The following is a 19,561-nucleotide window of genomic DNA, read 5'->3' as shown; positions in this document are numbered from 1 at the left end:
TGTACTTTGTTTATTGTCTTACAAATTTCCATGGATTCCTGGTGGTGTAGTGGTTTGCACAACACTTTACAGTACAGGTGACCAGGGTTCAATTCTCAGCACTGCCTGTAAGGAGTTTGTACGTTCTGTGTGGGTTTCCACCAGATGCTCCAGTTTCCTCTCACAGTCCAAAGATGACCACCGGGTTGCCAGGTTAATTAGTCATTGTGAATTGCCCCATGATTAGGCTAGGATTAAATCAGGGCATTGCTGGGCAGTGAGGGAGGAAGAATGGACTAGTCCTGTTTCTTGTTTTATGTTTATTAAATCACTTGGGAAGAAAAAAAATCAAGTGTTCCATTCACAGTGCCAATTACAGGGGACTGCAGGGCAAAGCATCAATGGAACACACATCAGCGTAGACATTAGTAATTTAACAATGTAGATTCTTAATCTGCATGACAACCCCCCCCCCCCCCCCCGACTGAATCAGCTCAGGGGTAAAAACCAACATAAACACTGTAGGAAAGAATCTCTTCAACGTATTTAAAATAAGGGAGTGGTTCCCTCTAGGTTTGTGGAATACGTTAAAACAAGTTTTGAATACCAACCTACATAATCCCATTTATATGTGATGTAAGTAATAAGGTCAATTCAATTCAATAGTGCCAATGACTCTCACAACTACCTGGACTATATCGTTTCCCACCCTGTTACTTATAAAAGTGCCATCCACTCTCAATTCCTCCATCTCCACCACATCTGCTCTCAGGATAAGGCTTTTCATTCCAAAACAAAGAAGATGTTCTCCTTGTTCAAAGAAAGGGGCTTCCCTTCCTCCACCATTAACACTGCCTTCATCCCATCCAACCTGCCACCCCACCAGGGGCAGGGTTCCTTTTGTCCTTGCCTACCATCCCACCAGCCTCCACATCCAGCACATAATTCTCTGTAACTTCCACCACGATCTACACCTGCCCCGACAACTCCTCCCTCATGACCATTCAGGGCACCAAACAGTCCTTCCAGGTGAGGTGATATTTCACCTGTGAGTTTGTTGGGGTCATCTACTGTATCTGGTGCTCTTGGTGTGGCCTCCTATATATTGGTAAGACCCGATTATAGATTAGAAGACTGCTTCAATGACCAGTTACCCGCCGTCCGACAGAAAAAGCAGGATCTCCCAGTGGCCACCCATTTTAGTTCTATTCTAACATGTCAGTCCATGGCCTCCTCTACTGTCGCGATGAGGCCACACTCAGGTTGGAGGAGCAACACCTTATATTCTATCTGGGTAGCCTCCAACCTGATGGTATGAACATCGATTTCTCAAACTTCCAGTAATGCCCCCACCCAGATAAAATAACTATGTAGAGAAAAGTTGTGTTTGTAAATCAAAGACCAAGATAAAAGCATCTGCTTATGAAACAGAGATAAACGGAGAGGAACTTCGTCTATTCTGTAATTACATAAAAGAAAAAATTTCAATGCACCAACTTGGGAAAAGACAAAAGAAAGAATACAATTCCATATAGAAGTAGGATTACGTAAATATTGTTTAATCCAATTAATTTTATAAGTTTTATTAAGGCTGTCAAAATGAAGAAAATTTAGACTCCCTTGTCATAACTATTCATGACGGCAGATTTTTTAATGTAATGAACTTTGTTTTTCCATAAAAAGTTAAACAACATGGTGTCTATCAATTTACAGATTTTTTTTAATCGATGTATATAAGGGGAGAGCTATATATATATATATATATATATAATCCTATAAAGCTGTAAAGATTGTACAAATCTGTCAATGTTTCAGGTTATCTCTGTAAATGTTTCTATTTTGTGACTCCTTTTAGATATAGTTCCTTCTGTTCATCAGTATTCAGAGTGGATTTTCTTGTTTATTTGTATATTTAAAGTTAATAGTTATATATTTTTTGCTGCTTATGTGTGATTCCCTGGCTTTGTTAACATATGTTTAGTGTTTCTGTTTTTGTTTGTGTTCAATAAAAAAAGTTTTAAAAAAATAGTAATGCCCCCACCCTCTCCTTCACCATTTCCTATTCCCATTTCCCTCTCTCACCTTATCTCCTTTAATGCCCAGCAGCTCCTTCTGGTGCTTCTCCCTTTTCTTTCTTCAATGGCCTTCTGTCCTCTCCCATCAGATTCCCCCTTCTCCAGTCCTGTATCTCTTTAACAAGTCAACTTCCCAGCTCCTTACCTCACCTATCACTTTGTGTTTCTTCCTCCCCTCTCCCCATCTTCTTACTCTGACTCCTCATCATTTTTTCTCCAGTCCTGATGAAGACTCTTGGCCTGAAACGTTGACTATACTCTTTTCCTTAGATGCTGCCTGGCCTGCTGAGTTCGTCCAGCATTTTCTGTCTGTTACATAATCTCCTCAACCATTCGTAGCCTTTTCTCTGCCTCTGATCTTTGTGATCTTTTGAGTTTTTTTTAAACTATCCATTTACTGAGAGGATTTTCTTTCATATCAAAGGTGCACTTCATTCCTTTCACGGATATAGTTTCTGGGAATTCCGTGACAACCGCTACTGAATGAACACTTCACTTACTCAGGTAAAACAGCCGCTTTCACCATGAAGGGTTTTTTGTTAAGAAATTGGCACTTGAACAAGACCTACTACATCTATTATTTCTCTTAGATATTTTTATGTAATCTCGCACCCTCCCTCAAATTCCCCTTTGCTGTCCTGCAGGCAACATTTTGTTGAAATTTATTTACTGAAAGTGGGTTACGTTGACAAAGAGAGCTTTTATTTACCAATCCTAATACTTATTAGAAGGTCCCAGTTCTATTGTACCATATAGAGAGAGGAATAAAGACCATAAGGCATAGTAGCAGAATTAGGCCATTCATCCCATTGAGTCAATTCCACCATTTCACCATGGCCGATTTATATTCCCTCTCAACCCCATTCTCTTGCCTTTCCCCCACAACCTTGGATATCCTGACTAATCACGAACCTATCAACCTCCACTTTAAATATACTCAAAGACTTGGCCTCCACAACCACCTGTGGCAAGGAATTCCACAGATTCACCCCTCTCTGGATAAAGACATACTTTTTCATCTCTGTTCTAAAGGAATCTCTTATTCCAAGGGTGTGCTCTCTGGTCCTAGACTCCCCCACTTTTGGAAACAACCTTTCCACATCCACTCTATCAAGACCTGGCAGTATTGAGTATGTTTCAATGAGATCTTCTAACTTTTACTGTGTACAGAGCCTTCAAATGTTCAGAGCCCTCAAATGCTCCTCATACATTAATCTTTTCATTCCTGGAATCTTATAAACCTGCTCTGGACTCTATCTAATATCAGCATATCCTTTCTTAGATATGGGGCCCAAAACTGCTCACAATACTCCAAATGTGATCCAAATAATGTCTCATGAAACACTAGCATTGCATCCTTATTTTTATATTCTAGTCCTCTTGAAATGACTACTAACATTGCATTTGTCTTCCTTTCTACTGACTCAACCTGCAAGTTAACCATTAGGGAATCCTGCACAAGGACTCCCAAGTCCCTTTTGCATCTCTGATTTCTGAATTTTCTCTCCATTTCGAAAATAGTCTACATCTTTGTTCCTTCTACCAAAGTACACAGACGTACACTTCCCAACACTGTATTCTATCTGCCATTTCTTTGCCCATTCTCCCAATCTGTCCAAGTCCTTCTGGAGACTCCCTGCTTCCTCAATGCTCCACCTATTTTTGGATCATCTGAAAACTTGGCTATAAAGCACACCTCTTAGCACAGTAGTTTTGGTTTGTTTGGACCACTTCCACATTAGCAGAGCAAATAATCACTTAGTAGCAGTCACCTTCGTGCTATACACTCTTACCCGCTCCTCCCCGCCTTCACTCCACACACCAGCTGCATTTCAAATTTCAAGTAATTCTACCTGAAAGATTGTGGTTAACAGTCTGCTGTGTATATTCAGCAAACCAGTTTATAGCGGTGAAAAATTAAAGTTGTGTTAAAAATCCTTACTCTGATAAAGAACTTCTTGAGGCGATCTTGTCGGTAATGTTGTGTTGAAATTTTCGTCTGTTGCAGTACTAGCTTCCATAATGAGGACTACTGGCAAAGGGGGAAATAAAAGATTAAAATTATTAGAGAAGGAATTCGTTTCTCAGAAACAACACACAATTAAGTGGCAAGTAATCTGCTAACTTATTTCAGAATTCAGGTGACATGAGGAGACACAACATTAAAATGACTCATCAGAATAGCTTGGACTGAATAACATGGTCAGTCCTCCTCCCCCCCCCCCTCCACCACCCCTCACCACTTCTTCTCCCAGTTTCCATAATGTCAAGATGCAATTGAAGTCCTGCCCCTGACATCCTTCGAGTTCAAAAGTTCGAAGCACATATATTATCGAAGTATGTATACGATATTCAACCTTGAGATTCACTTTCTGACAGGCAGACACAAAACAAAGAAACACAATAGAGCCAACTTTTTTAAAAAGGCTGCCAAACACCCAACGTGCAGAACAAAAGCAGATCACGTGACCAACAAAAGCGAACAAACAACTGAAGGTCAAGAAAGTGAGTCCGCAGTCGCGAAGCCAGTCATCACTGCAGCTGATCCAGCAGCCCGTTAGTTGTAGGCCACAGCCTCTTCAGCATAGAGGTGAGTAAGTCTCATGCTACAGAAAGCTGAACCAGCCTGTTCCCTACCTCTGGACCCGACACCCTGACCTTTTCCACCTGGCCTGGCACTTAAATCATCCAAACCTGGATCATTCCTCTCTCTCAGACCTGGGCCCTGCTGCTTCACAAAGCTCTCGGGTTCAGACTCCAAAGCCTCTACTCAGCCCATTTTGGGTACCAAATTCAACCAATTCAACCTGGCGTTTAAATCATTCAAACTGCAGGTCGTTCCTTGCTCTTGGAACCAGACCGTGCCCCTTCAAAACGCTCTTGGGCCTGGGCCCCAGGTCACGCCGCAACTGTCCCGCACCTTTGAGACATCAGTTCACGCGCAAAAATACCAGAACAGGCAAGCGGTTCAAAAACTCAACTCCAAAAGTGAAGTTACGGGCTATGAATTGCAGTCATTGTCTACCAGGATAAAAAGCACGATTCATAAAGTAGTTAGTAGTTTTGTTTGCTACGGCAACAAATCGCTGTGCTTCACCGTCACCATCTTAAACCAGAGTCAAGTTTTACCAAGCTGTTTTAGATCTGTGTGAAAGGATGCAAGGCTGGGGTTGACATCAGTTTGGATGGAAAACAAGGAAACACACGGCAAAACCCAACAACCTCTTTCCACAAATGCGGCAGAGTTAATATCATCATTGCCTTGACCCAGCGGAAAACACAGAGCTTCATAGCTACAGCATATCAGGCACTTTAGCATCCAAGACATCATGGTCATATTGACTGTGTGTAGTGTGTGTGTAGCTACATCCATTGATAGTTAAAGTAAAATATTAGATTATTTATCTTAGTACTCTTTCTAGTCTGATTTAAGGAGACACACATAAAGACCAACATGGTCCTACCCAATAATTACAACACATATTGAGGCTCTCTGACTATATGATATGTAAGCCAGGGCACTACGATATGGAGACCAGGCTTTTGCCCATGTCACACATACTGAGGCAAGCGGAAAGCCCGTTGTGGGGTGGATTGGTGCTAATGACGGGCCAGCAAGTCAAACTGCAATTAGGATATGGCACCTCTCTTCACCAACTCAACCTGTTACATCATTGCAAAACCGAAGAATACTACTTGTCGAAATAATATCTAGACCAGAAAGCAGACAGCATGGCAAATTCGAAGCATATTCTGAACTGCGTGTAACACGATAGAGTGCATTTAAGGCCATTTTGTGTCACTTTGGAAATTTGACTGAGTCAAGAATGTCAGAATCAGATTTAATAACACTGATATAGAATGCAATACATGAGAAAAACACTATAAATTACAATAAGAAATATATATCTTTTTCTATCTATCTCCCTCCCTTTCTCTAGATGTATCTATATCTATATTTCTATACCTATACATACACACACACATTACACACATATATATATACACAAAACTAAATTAAATACATAGTGTAAAAAGAGCAAGAAAAAAAGTGAGGTAGTGTTTAAGAAATTAAGAAATCTGATGGCAGAGGGAAAAAAGCTGTTCCTGAATTGTTGAGTATGTGCCTTCAGGCTTCTGTACCTCCTTCTTGATTGTAACAGAGTGAGGAGGGCATGTCCTGGGTGGTGGGGATCCTTAGTGAAGGACACTGCCTTTCTGAGGCACCGCTCCTTGAAGATGTCCTGGATGTGAGGGAGGCTAGTGCCCATGAAGGAGCTGACTAATTTTCCAAGTCTCTGCAATTTATTTCGATCTTGTGCAAAAGCACCCCCTCCCCACGTACTAGACCGTGATGCAGCAAGTCAGAATGCTGTCCATGGTAAATCTGTAGAAGTTTTTGAGTATATCAAATATATTTTTATTTATATGTTAGAAAAAAATGCAAGTCATGAATAAAGGGAGGGAGAAATAATGGGTTCATTACTCATGCAGGAACCTGATGGCATTCCACTGCATTCCTGCGTTCCACCCCTATAACTCCCTGGTGTCCACCTTGACTGCCATTGCAAACCTACCATTAAACTGACTCCTTGATCAAGGACTTTGTCTCCCACCCTGACCATCAATTCAACCCAGCTTGCAGCCTATACAACGCTGTATCTCAATAAGTAATAAATAAATACTGAAGCAGACTGAAAGTCGATTTTGAGTTGGATTAACGCAGTGAAGGTGAACTGGCGAGGTAGCAAGGTAGCAATGTGGATAATGCAATCGATCAGTTCAAATTTGCTCCCTCCTCACTGGTGAAGAAAGAATGTGTTTAAATAAGTGTCCAACCAATACCAGCAGCAAGGTGTGGAAAAATCTGTTCTGTTTTCTGAAACTTAATTCGGAAAGGGAAGTCTTTCACAAACAGCTTTGGGTAAACGTTTCATCATATCAGAGAAATGAAATCGGGTCTGATGATTGGATCTGCCAAATCATCATTGCTTTGCAATGGCCTGCTTTCAAACATAACCTGCTTTTCCAGTCCAGCTATTTAAAAAAAAATTGCTCATCATTTCCTTCTATGCACCCTTTGATTCTGCTTATTTCCAGTTTAATGATATATTACTTAAATAGGACATCGATGACGTTAAAACAAACACTGATCACATGCAGTCCCAACCAAAATGTTGGTGCGATTGAGAGGTGGAATCTTTCACCACAGAGCTACGTGAATGCGAGAGGCATAAACTGTGGTTTCTGTGGCAGAAGTTATCCTTACTGTACCATTACTCATACCATTTACTCTAGGGTTAAGGGGAAAAGGCAGGTAGGTGGAGATGAGTCCATGACCAGATCAGTCATGATCTTATTGAATGGCGGGGCAGGATCGATGGGCCGAATGGCTGACTCCTGCTCCTCTTTCTCATGTTCTTGAGTTCATTCTTTTCTTCAGGACCCTTGTTTGGGCAGAAGATGAAAGACTTTAAAGTTTAACTCTTTCTTTTTCTCATTGCTATTATTTTCCCTGCAGCAGAGCCATTGTCTTGGAAAGAATGAGCAGTCCCGCGGTCTCACTCAGTTGCTCCTCCGAAGTCCTGTCGGTATTCCTGTATCTAATCAGTTGTTCCTGTCTCTTCAAGGTGTGTCTGCCATTCCTTTGCTCCTGGGTGGAACTGTGAGCCTGCTGTCTGCAACTCCTGGGTAGAGATGGTGCCAGTGACCCTCCTCCCCCACCCCCCCCCCCCCCCGTGTCAAAGAAAGCCTGCCGTTCCCCCGTACTTGGATCCAGTCCTTTGAGAGCACAGTGGCATATATGCCCATTGTTTCCCATCATTGTGCTTAAAACCCAATCTCAGTCCACGTCCATTAGAATGTCAGCATGCAAGCTCTTTAACCAATCTCCTGATCATCTTTAGTCCTACAGTTCTGATTTTAAAACAGGCACCCCCCTGCTCCTCCCCCAGTGCTGAAAAAGGGTCTCTGAAGCACTTGACTAGTTACTCTCTCCACAGGTGCTGCTTGACTGGTTAGGTTCTGCCAGTATTTCTTTGGACATCTGCACGTTTCTTTTATTTATTATACAATTGCAATGACAATAATATTAGTAAAAGTTATGCTGACAGGTTTTTCAGATTATAAGCCCACCCCTTCCAGCAAATGCTCAGCAACACAATAGGTATCTAATAAAATGGCCTCTGTACGTACGTTTGCGGTATTCTGCTGCTGTAGCCCGTCCACTTCAAGGTTCAATGCATTGTGCTCTCAGAGATGCGCTTCTGGGCACCACTGTTGTAACTTGTGGTGATTTGAGTTACTGTCGCCTTCCCATCAGCTTGAACTAGTCTGGCCGTTCTCCTCTATACTCTCCCATTAACAAGGGATTTTTGCCCACAGAATTGTCGCACACTGCCTGTTTTTGTTCGTTCTTCGCACCACCCTCCGTAAACTCTAGAGACTGTTCTGCGCGAAGATCCCAGGAGATGAGCGGTTTCTGAGATAGTCAAACCACTCCGTCTGACACCAACAATCATTCCACGGTCACTTAGATCGCATTTCTTCCCCATTATTACATTTGGTCTGAGCAACAACTGAACCTTTTGAACATGTCTGCGTGCTTTTATGCATTATGTTTCTGCCACCCGATTGGCTGGTTAGCTATTTGCATTAATGAGCAGGTGTACCTCATAAAGTAGCCACCAAGTGTATAACTTCTGTCATTTCAGAGTCTCTCTGGCGCAAGTCTCTGAGTCTCCAGGTAAAACACACGGAGAACTGACAGAGAAATAAACTTTCCACCCAATTTCTAAACGCATTTAAATATGTCTGCAGGCTACCAAGCCAACAAATACAATGTTCACATTGCTCAATTCCAACAGTAGACATTCCAGACCCAGTAGTAAATGAACAATGCACCATGATGTCTTTCATCACATTATAATTTTAAATTGCTAAATAGTCCCAAAACTACTTATTGCTCAATTGAGAAAATCTCATCTGAAACCACTTTGAAAATATAACCCAGTTTTTGCCGGGCAGAGCACACAAGGCAAAAACACATATAAATTAGCCCTGTGTGGCAATGTCACTTGAAGGCAAATCCTACAAAAAGTAGTGGATACGACTCAGTCCATCACTGTAAAGCCTTCCCCACCACTGAGCACATCTACTTAGACCGTTGGCTCAGGAAAACGGCATACAACATCAGGAACCCTCACACCCAGGACATGCTCACTGCTGCCATCAGGAAGAAGGTACAGGAGCCTCAGGACTCACACCACCAGGTTTAGGGACAGTTATTACCCCTCAACCATCAGGCTCATGAACCCCAGGGGTTACTTCACTCAACTTCACTTGCCCCATCATTGCAATGCTCCCATAATCTATCAACTGACTTTCAAGGATTCCTCATCTCATGTTCTCAGTATTTATTGCTTATTTATGTGTTATTACTTCTTTCCTTTTGCATTTGCACAGTTTATTGTCTTCTGCACACTGGTTATACATCCTGATGGGTGTGGTCTTCCACTGATTCTATTATGGCTATTAGACTTATTGAGTATGCCCGCAAGAAAATTAATCTCAGGGCTATATATGGTGACATATGTACTTTGAACTTTGAAGTCACAGAAATGTTTTATATGAGAATGAAAATGCTGATAATAATGCTGATTTCTTTTCATTGGATTAATGATTCAGATCAAATGGTTTAAATGGTTCAATTTCATATCAGAGAATGTAGGCAGTATGCAGCCGGAAATTCTTACTCTTCACAGACATCCACGAATATCAGAGAACGTAGACAGTATACAACCTGAAATTCTTACTCTTCACAGACATCCACGAATATCAGAGAATGTAGGCAGTATACAACCTGAAATTCTTACTCTTCACAGACATCCATGAATATCAGAGAACGTAGACAGTATACAACCTGAAATTCATACTCTTCACAGACATCCACGAATATCAGAGAATGTAGGCAGTACACAACCTGAAATTCTTACTCTTCACAGACATCCATGAATATCAGAGAACGTAGACAGTATACAACCTGAAATTCTTACTCTTCACAGACATCCATGAATATCAGAGAACGTAGACAGTATACAACCTGAAATTCTTACTCTTCACAGAGACTTTGAACGTGATTTGCTGTACTTGATTTGATTGGATTTATAGATAAAATATAAAGGAAGGAAGGAAAGTATTCCATTTTTCTGGCATAGACCTTGCCCATTAGTCGGCATCAGATCCACCTTAAACCGTAGCTCCTCCTCTATCATTGTTAACAAAGCCCTTGGCCACTGCTTCGTGGCTCTTACCCCTTCTCCTCTAGGAGAGAAGGAGGATAGAGTTCCCCAGGTCCTCACCTACCACCCCACCAGCCTGCACATTGAACAGATTCCACCTCTGCAAACTCCATCTTCTTCAAAGCAATTCCTTTGCTGCCCAAAACGCCAGTGACGAGACAGGCATTTGACGGTGATCAAAGAGATCCCACCGTGAGACGCATCTCTCTCTTTCTCTCTCCCACTCTCCCTCTCCCTCTCTCCTTCCCCCTCCCTCCCTCCCTCCCTCTCCTCATAACATGGAGCAGTACAGCACAGGGACACGCCCTTTGGCACACTATGTTGTGCCAAACAATTAAACTAATAATCAAGTAGCCAACTAAACTAATCTCTTCTGTCTACACAGTGTCCAAATCCTTTCAGTTTCCTCACAGGTATCATACAATATCTACATTAAGTTGCAGTGTACCTATACACAGGGGCATATTGTGGTTCTGTTTGATAGGATAGTCATGTGATCAGTTTGCTTCATAATGATGGCACTGCCTGCAATATACCATCTGCTCTGTCTTGCTCTGTTTTGCTGAGGTACGTAGGCCCTGCTTCAATGCATGTATGAAGACAATTGTCCCACTAGTATCATTTTAGTTTGAGGTTTTACCCCCAACCACTTCTTTCTTTTTGTGTTCATTTGGCAAGCAAAGGAATAAAGCAGCAGCTCAGAATACACGAAATGGATTTTGCAGTTGCCCCTATGACTGTTCAAACTTGTTTTGCCATTTGATTGCATCGGGGCCGTCTGATGCTCCTCAGCTCTACTTACCTGCCCAGCCTCTTTAAGTCTTCCTCTTCCCCAGGGTCCTACCTTGGGCACACTGGCGTGCTCATCTTGCTTTCATGCCAGATGGATATATCTACTGTTTTAAACAGAACTGCCCTTGGAATAACATCTCTCATTTGCAGCAGATTATTCAACGGAGTATCTTTTTCTTATAGATATACTGAAGAAGCGTTGGCAACTGCCACAACTCACTTACTCGAGCAACACAGATAAAATGCTGGAGGAACTCAGCAGGCCAGGCAGCATCTTTGGAAAAACGTACAGTCATTGTTTGGCATTTAGAGCAGCAATAAAGGTCCTCCATTCCTGTCTGTCCAAACTGCCACATACAGATACAGAAGGATTCTTCCTTACTGCTTCCATAACAATTTGCTTTGACCAGTCAGGGTGGTAGCCCTGGACTGAACCCTGAACTTGGGGGACCAGTGGACCAGTGGATCACTCTTAGTCTGGCCACTACCCTTTGACCTGTTTGGCATGGATGATCTTACCAAGAGCCAAAGCACAAGGCCCTGACTCCAGCCAACACGGCTCTCCAGGTCACTGAGGCACACAAGCCTCCCAACCCTACGAGAAATTTGTAGTCCTCTTGAAGGAACTGCCACCACCGATAGTTCAAAAATTATGTCTGTTGAATTGTGTTTGCTGTTGAGCTGAATTATCTTCCTTTCCTGTAGCTTAATAAACAGAGTCTTAAATCTTGGACTTGTCAATCACTGAACAATGTTGAAATTATACTCTGGAACATATAAATATATTTTCCTATAAACATACCTGAGAGTCTACAGAATGAATAGTAATATGCAGTGTATACTATACGAAGTCAGTGAGATTTCACTGTGTAGTTTACTAGTTCCTGATATTCCAATATCTCAATAAATCACATCCTTGTTTAGACCATAAGACAGAGAAGCAGAATTAGGCCATTTGGCCCATCAAGTCTGCTCCACCATTTCATCTTGGCTGATCCATTTTGCCTCTCAGCCCCAGTCTCCTGCCTTCTCCCCGTATCTACTCATGCTCCGACTAATTGAGAACCTTCCAACCTCTGCTTTAAATATACCCAGTGACTTGGCCTCCAGAGCTGCCCATGAAAACAAATCCCACAGATTCGCCACTCTCTGGCTAAAGAAATTCCTCCTCATTTCCGTTTTAAAAGGACAGCCCTCTATTCCGAGGCTGTGGCCTCTGGCCTTATTCTCCACCACCATTGTAAATATCCTCTCCATATCCACCCTGTCGAGGCCTTTCAACATTCAATAGGGTTCAATGAGCACAACCCTTGTTCTTCTGAATTCCAGTGAGTAAAGGCCCAGAGCTGTCAAACGCTCTTTACATGATAAGACTTCCATCTTGAAATCATTTTCGCGAACCTCCTTTGAGCCCTCTCCAATGACAGCACATTGTTTATAATTTTTTTAAAAGTTTACAGACTACTAACCAGCAAATCAACAGAATAGCACTAGATTACAGAAGAAAACAGAGCCCCTTTATTATGTTAATATTTGTTGCCAACTTTACTGTGAAATTTTGAGCAAGATCCAATGTTTGGAAATGCTTTGGACTACAATGTGGGGATAGCTTGTAACTGTGAGACTTAAAGACGGAGCTTTATCATAATATTACATCCATCTGGATAAATTGAACACGTCCAAATTCATGTCCATATTTAGCCAAGTCAGTTATAGAACTATAATGAGAGAGAATGGGTGTGGTGCAAGAAAACAAGATTCCAACCTTCTCGGCTGTCACATTTCTCATGAAATTCTTTGGAATAAGTTCCTCAAAGGGAATATAGTCTCTTCATTCCGCATTAATTACTACAAAGTTTCAAAAAGGCAGTTAATTTGTGAGATGTATGTGTCATTGGCATCTCTAGTCACATTAAGGAGGAAGTGTACCTTCAAGAAGTCATGCAATTTGATTGGAAAATCACTTCAGGGAAAAAGTTATCAAAGAGTTGTAAAGTTATTCATCATAGACTCAGTCATTAAATGGAATCAGATGCAAGCCTGATGAAGGATTGCTGACTAGTTTCCTCTCCTGAGTAATACTATTCAACTAGTTTTATTCCTTCTTTGAATTATATCCATTTTCACTTCCAGATTCTTTACACTAATTCCACATTTTTAAAGTTCTTACGGTGTTATTTGAACTCAGACACTACTGGGATATCACAGTCTTCATCTCAGAATCAGACTTAAGGTCACTGGCGTATGTCATGAAATTTGATGTTTTGAGGCAGCAGTCCATTGCTATGCATAATTTAAAAAAAACCTAAAGTACAGTAAAAATAAAATGAAATTAAAATGAAAGGACAAATAGTGAGGTGGTGTTCATGGATTCATAGTCCATTCAGAAATCAGAGGAATTTTAGACAATATTTTACAATTTCAGGTCTTCAATATGCAATAATTAAAATCCAATCTTCCAATCATTAATTTACCATGCCAATGAAACCTCTGTTGTTTCAGATCTGGCCTGCTTCACATTGATTTTGCCCTCAAGTAACCACTGAACCACCAGCCCTCAACTCAACCTCACATGTAATCACACCCTATCGACTTTCTAACATCATCAGCAACAGAGCTTTCAATAATACTAGTTTTCCATTTTGTAATTCTTTCTCAAAATCCTACTTGATATTCACCAAACTTCTGATCCTCAAAACATTTTCCTTCAATTGTACTGCTGATTACCTTTCAATTACTTGGGAATCATTTTTGCTGCAACGAAGCCGCGCGAAGATTCAATTACATTACACGGATTATATAAAATGCAAGTTGTCTTTTCATTTCAAGAAGTCCTTCAACTTACTTTTTCTTCCTTTCTGATTTCTTTTGCTCTCTCTAGTTATTAAACAGTTCAGAATTTAGAAAACTACAGCACAATACAGGCCCTTCAGCCCACAATGTTGTGTCAACCTTTCAACCTACTCAAAGATTTTTTGCACTAAGGAGTTGCGTACCAATCAATATTAGGGAAATTGAAGTCACCCATGACTTTGTTTAATCTTGAATCAATGTTTCTGTACTCAAGTAAATGTCCTGCTTTGTTCCTTTTCTTGGGATTCCATCAGCACTCACTGAAAGGTTCCTGCAACTGAACAGAGTGTTATAAACAAAAGAGTGGGGTTGGGGGCAGCCATGGCAACAAGTTTTTAAAGCCTAACAGTGTATATTGAGTACGTCAGGAAGGGAGACACTGGAGGGGGTGTCCACACTGGGTGGCGGGCTGGCTCCACCCATCAGTGCTGCTCTCTAGTGTTCACTTGGTGGAAAACAAGCTGGATTGCACATGTGCGTGTGTTCATGTGCGGACTGCTAAGAGCTCATTCCTGCCGACAACGTTCATGCTCCATCAACCTATGGGACGTGTCACTTAGGGACTTGGGATATATTACTTTTTTTGTATGTCTGTATGGTTACTGTTATTGTATGTGTGCTATATGTGCCTTGCGTTGTGCATGACTGTTGGTACTATGTTTTGTACCGTGACCCCAGAGGAACGTGCTTCATTTGGCTGTATTCATGGATATTCATGTAGAGTTGACTGATAATTAAACATGAACTTGAACCCGGTGTGAAAGAACCAGTTGTTTCATACTCAAACTGGATCCCGAGGACAGTGAGCTCATTATTTACACAAATCACAGGATGGAGTCTTCCAGAGTCTGCCCTGTCCACATGACTCAGTTGTCTACTGGATAAACATGCTCAATCATTGGCAAAATTTATAAATTTTTTTTTAAACAGGAAGGTAACAAAATAGGTAAGTTAATGAAGTTGTATAAAGGCCACAAAAAGAATTCTGTCCGTTCCAGTTACTTCCAAAGGGGTTGACATCACAAAGACAAGCTAGTGAACGACCAGAAGGTATTGTGTGTGTTGCCATTTTTGCTGCCCTTTTCACCGAGGTTATTTCAAACTCAATTGATGTGTTCATAAAGTCTTCTGTTAGCAATGGCAATTGATTTTTTCACCCCCAGCAAGTTATAGGTTTTTATCAAGTATTAGGGAACAAAGGAGGATAGTGGAATTAAAAACTAGACTGGCTACAAATGACAGAAGAGTTTTACGGGATAGTATTTCTCTGTCTGATAGCAACAGCTTCACTAGGATGAAAGCAGAAAACACAGGAGGCACGTAACATGCCTGCGCACATACCCCTCGTGATTTTACACACTTCGACAAGAGCCCCCTCCCTCATTCTTCTACTTTGCAATGAAGTCCCAATCTATTCAAATTCCTCCATAACCCAGTCGGTACCTCAAGTTCCAGCAACGTCTCTGTAATCTTCTCTGTCCTCTTTCCCGTAGTGTAGTGACCAAAACTGAACACGATACTTCCAAATGTGGCCTCACCAACAACTTGAACAAAATGCCAGTTGATTCAGCAGGTCAGGCAATATCTTGTGGAAGGAAAGGGAGTTAATATTTCAGGCCGGAGAATAATCTCTGAACCATGAAATCTTTTTCTCTTTCCATACGCCGTGTGACCTGCCAAGCCTTCCAGCATTTCTGCTTTCAAAGTTCAAAGTGCATTTATTTCAAAGTACATATACATCATATAACTTTGAGATTCCTCTCCTAACGGGCAGCCATGAAACGAAGAAGCCCGAAAGAACCCGTAAAAAGATGCCACCTGGCCTGCAGAGTTCCTTCAGCATTTTGTGTGTATTACCATAAAAAAAAAAGAGCATCAAACACCCAATGTGGACAGGAAGACAAATCAGGCAAGCAATAAACTCAAGAAAATAGTGTTCTGAACTGAAGTCCATAAAGTGTCGTGCCCAGACCCTTAGCTTAGGGCAGAGCAGAGCAGTGAGCTGAACTGGCTCATCCTTCAACCGGGCCCGATCCTATCCTTTTCAATCTGGTCTGGGCCTAAATCATCATCCAAACATTGGGTTCAGTTGCTTTGATATGCTCTGGGGTCAGGATTCTAGTGCTTGCAGTATTTTTTGTTGATTTTCATTCAGTCATCTGGAGGGAAAATAAGCATTTTCCTTTTCAGAGATAATCAAAATAGTTTTTTGATATTGTTTTTTTTAAATTGATTTCTAAGAATGATCCTTCAGGTCTCTTGTGTGCTTAGTGCTTGAGCTGCTGCTGGTTTAGTATTCTCACAGAGCTGTTGGGCTATTATATTTTAACACTGATGGGAGGAGGTCTTTGGGATCTGCAGATGGAAAGAGATGGTCAGGGGTGCTTGTATTTAAATGATTTTAAATTATGGGCATTAGTCATGGATGGGTGTTGTGGCATCCGCACCGGATTTCGAGGCAAGTGGTCCCGGGTTCGAATCCTGCCTGCTCCTCGAATGCTTTCCACCAGGCTGGGTTAGGCGTCGAGCTGGCAATTCAGCCTCATTTAAAAAAGAACAAATGTTGAAGAAACGGCAAGGTTTCCGCACAAGGCGTGGAATGGAAAAACAGCAAATTGTGGACATGACTATCAGAATCAGGTTTAATATCACTGGCATGTGTAATGAAATTTTTCATTAAGCAGCAGCAGTACTTTGCAATACATAGCTATAAAAGTTCTGAATTACAGAAATAGACATATTAGAAAGTTAAATTAAATAAGTAGTGCAAAAAAAATGGTGAGGTAGTGTTCATGGGTTCGCGGCCCATTCAGAAATCTGCTGGCAGAGGGGAAGAAGCTGTTTCTGAATTGTTGAGTGTCCAATATTCCCTTTACTCAGCACCAGCAAGCAAAGACAAAATTCTCCAGAAGAAAGTGACTAATGTAGGTTGAAACCGTCCCCAGGTTTGTCTCAAAGCTTGATCCGTCCCTCTGTGGTAAAAGCTGCAACATTAAGACAGGATGGTAATAACTCATTTCCTACATTGAGAACTTTGCTGCAAAATATCCAAAAATTATTTCCTGTCTATTTTGCTTGTCTCTTTGCCGTTTGCACAATATGTTCTTTTTTTTTGCGCATTGGGGATTTCTTTAAACAGGTTCCAGGTTTGTTTGTTTCGTGGCTATTTGTGGGAAGCTGAGTCTCAGGGCTGTATACTGCATACATACTCCGATAATAAATGTACTCTGAATCTTTGAAAAAAATCTCTGCAAGAAGAGCCATTTAAATTAGTGAAGCATTGTTTGGTGAATGAACGTTGAATCTTTCTGTTTGCTTATTCTTCATTCCAAACATAACAAAAGGTTTGGCACTGGATAAAGAACATAGGAGAGTCACTTGAAGTTCATCAGGGCAACAGAAGTAAAAATTCTCTACATTCCTCAATGTACCAGCTGATTTAGAAATAAGAATGAAGTGCAAATAATTTCATTAATTAGTCTTTCAACTAAACTCCAAAATGCTCTGTATAAAAACTTTCTGAAACTTCAAAATTTTCCTATAACTAGCCTTACCATGATTATAAGATAACAAAATTTTGTGGATTACTTAGTTTAACTACAAAACTAATGGACTGATAGGGAAACCAGCTGTTTGAATATCATTCTGTAATATCTGATCATACCCAAACACCTATTTTTGGGATCCAAAAGCCCTGAAAGGTGCAAAATTCTGTTTGCAATTGGACGCATATGTGGACGTCTCATTGGTGACGGTGAACGAAATGAAATATCTTTATTGTCATTGCATAGTACAATTTGTCATGCACCAATACAGAGAAAATGAGTTTGTAACTCTCGTACTCAATGATATAACACAACAAATAAAATAAATAATAAATAAATAAAATCAAGTAACCAGCCAGTACAAGCAGCGTCCAGCAGTACAAAAGCGCAACTCAGATGCCTGACAGCCATAAAACCAGTATTAAAAGTAGCAATATAACAAATTTATGGAATGTGCTTGATTGATTGGTTCAGAGCAATTATATTTCTGGTTAAAAAGCTATTTTTCAGTCTGGAAGTGCGGGCATAGAAAATCTTATAATGTCTGCCAGATGGAAGAAGTTCAAACAGATGATGCAAACAGCATAGTGGGACACTGAAACATTGAGACTGGAACACCGAGACAGCAGGCGGTGCAATTGCGAATCCCCGGCTACTGTCAGAGGAAGTCCCCTGTATTCGAGTCATCCCTCTCTCTTTTTGATGAAGCGTGAGAGCCTGTCAGTCCTCAAGATGGGGGGTGGGGGGTTGCTTGGAGAAGCGATGCTAAAGATTGCGACATCGAAACAGCGAGCTGCTGGTCTCCACTCTTGTTGTTGCCGGGGTGACCTCACTCATCCTCACTGGGGAGGGGAGAGGCTGTCTGAGATACCCAAGTGTTGGGTTGCGGCCTGTAGATTTGATGGACTCTGGATCGATGGCTCTGGTGCTTCTGTTGCTGCTCACGTGGTTGGGGTGGGGGGGGGGATATTCAGTGTTTCTGCTGGCACGGGTGGGGGTGAAGGCGGCTCAGTGCTTTTCCTGCAAATGGAGTGGGTGGGGGGGGGCTTCAGTGTTTTGATTGTTCTATGAGGTTTCTTTGTTTTGTGGGTGACTGTGAAGAGGATGAATTTCAGACTGTGCACTGGATAGATACTCTGATATTAAATGTACTTTGAAACTTCCTGTTGACACACCCACTGTGGATGCCTGCTGGAGGTACGCATAGCAGGCAGATCACTGAAAGCACTGTTTACCATTTCAGAGCTCACAATTCCAGTGAATGGTATCTCCTGTCCATGATCTAAGGGAGATAGGATGCCAGGTACTGCCATATAAAGGGATCACTCAGCACTCCGCTGAGCCCAGATGCGAAAGGAAGAGGGGTGGCCGTGGAACTCCAACCCCATCCTATAAAGTCCCAGAGCTACAGACATGCCAACAGAAACTCCTGAGAGCTTGTCCGCGGGAGAGGAAGGATCTTCTCCTAGAAGGCGTATGAAGTCACGGAACCTGGCAAGCTGCTGAACGGGGTCTACGCCCCACTAGGGGTGATGAGTTTAGGAAGAAGAAGACCCACCACTTATAGAATATTGCTGCTGTTCGAGACTTTTCTTTTCTAAAAGTCTAAAATATTTGATGGTTCCCAGAACTGTAGCTAAAGTTTACAAGGTGTGGAGCATTCATTTCCTGCCTTGGTTGCTAGAACTGACGTTAATGGTTTCAGGATGGAGGGGAGGGAGGGCAGAATTGGAGAGGTGGGGATAAAGGGAACTTAGAGTGCCTGAGAATGTCTTTCCTTGTCTTGACCCCCTCCATCCATATCTAGAAGCAGAATTAAAGAGACTTGGAGCCTGATCTCCTCGTATTGAACAATATTCACGCACAGGTTCTCTTCCAATGGATTACCGAATGCAGCTCCCCTTCCAGCAAGTTCAGAGGGCCAAGATTTCCTTCACGAACAGCAAAACTTCAGAAGTTGCAGATTGAGCAACATGGCTACAAATAGCACTCTATCATCAGTGTCCGTGTTGCGAAC

At 41.7% G+C, this 19,561-nt stretch overlaps 1 long non-coding RNA gene across 1 annotated transcript in view; it reads right to left on the bottom strand.

Moving 5' to 3' along the window:
• The window catches only part of LOC132383357 (uncharacterized), a 51,295-nt gene that overhangs the window by 12,093 nt on the left and 19,641 nt on the right, over nucleotides 1-19,561 (bottom strand). The window contains exon 2 of the long non-coding RNA XR_009508639.1: nucleotides 3,997-4,086. This is a non-coding gene — a long non-coding RNA (uncharacterized LOC132383357). The remainder of the gene's footprint in view (nucleotides 1-3,996; nucleotides 4,087-19,561) is intronic.

Source organism: Hypanus sabinus, chromosome 30 (genome assembly GCF_030144855.1).
Source record: "Hypanus sabinus isolate sHypSab1 chromosome 30, sHypSab1.hap1, whole genome shotgun sequence".
Classification (NCBI taxonomy): Eukaryota; Metazoa; Chordata; class Chondrichthyes; order Myliobatiformes; family Dasyatidae; genus Hypanus; species Hypanus sabinus.
This window is presented reverse-complemented; position numbering and strand designations above follow the sequence as displayed.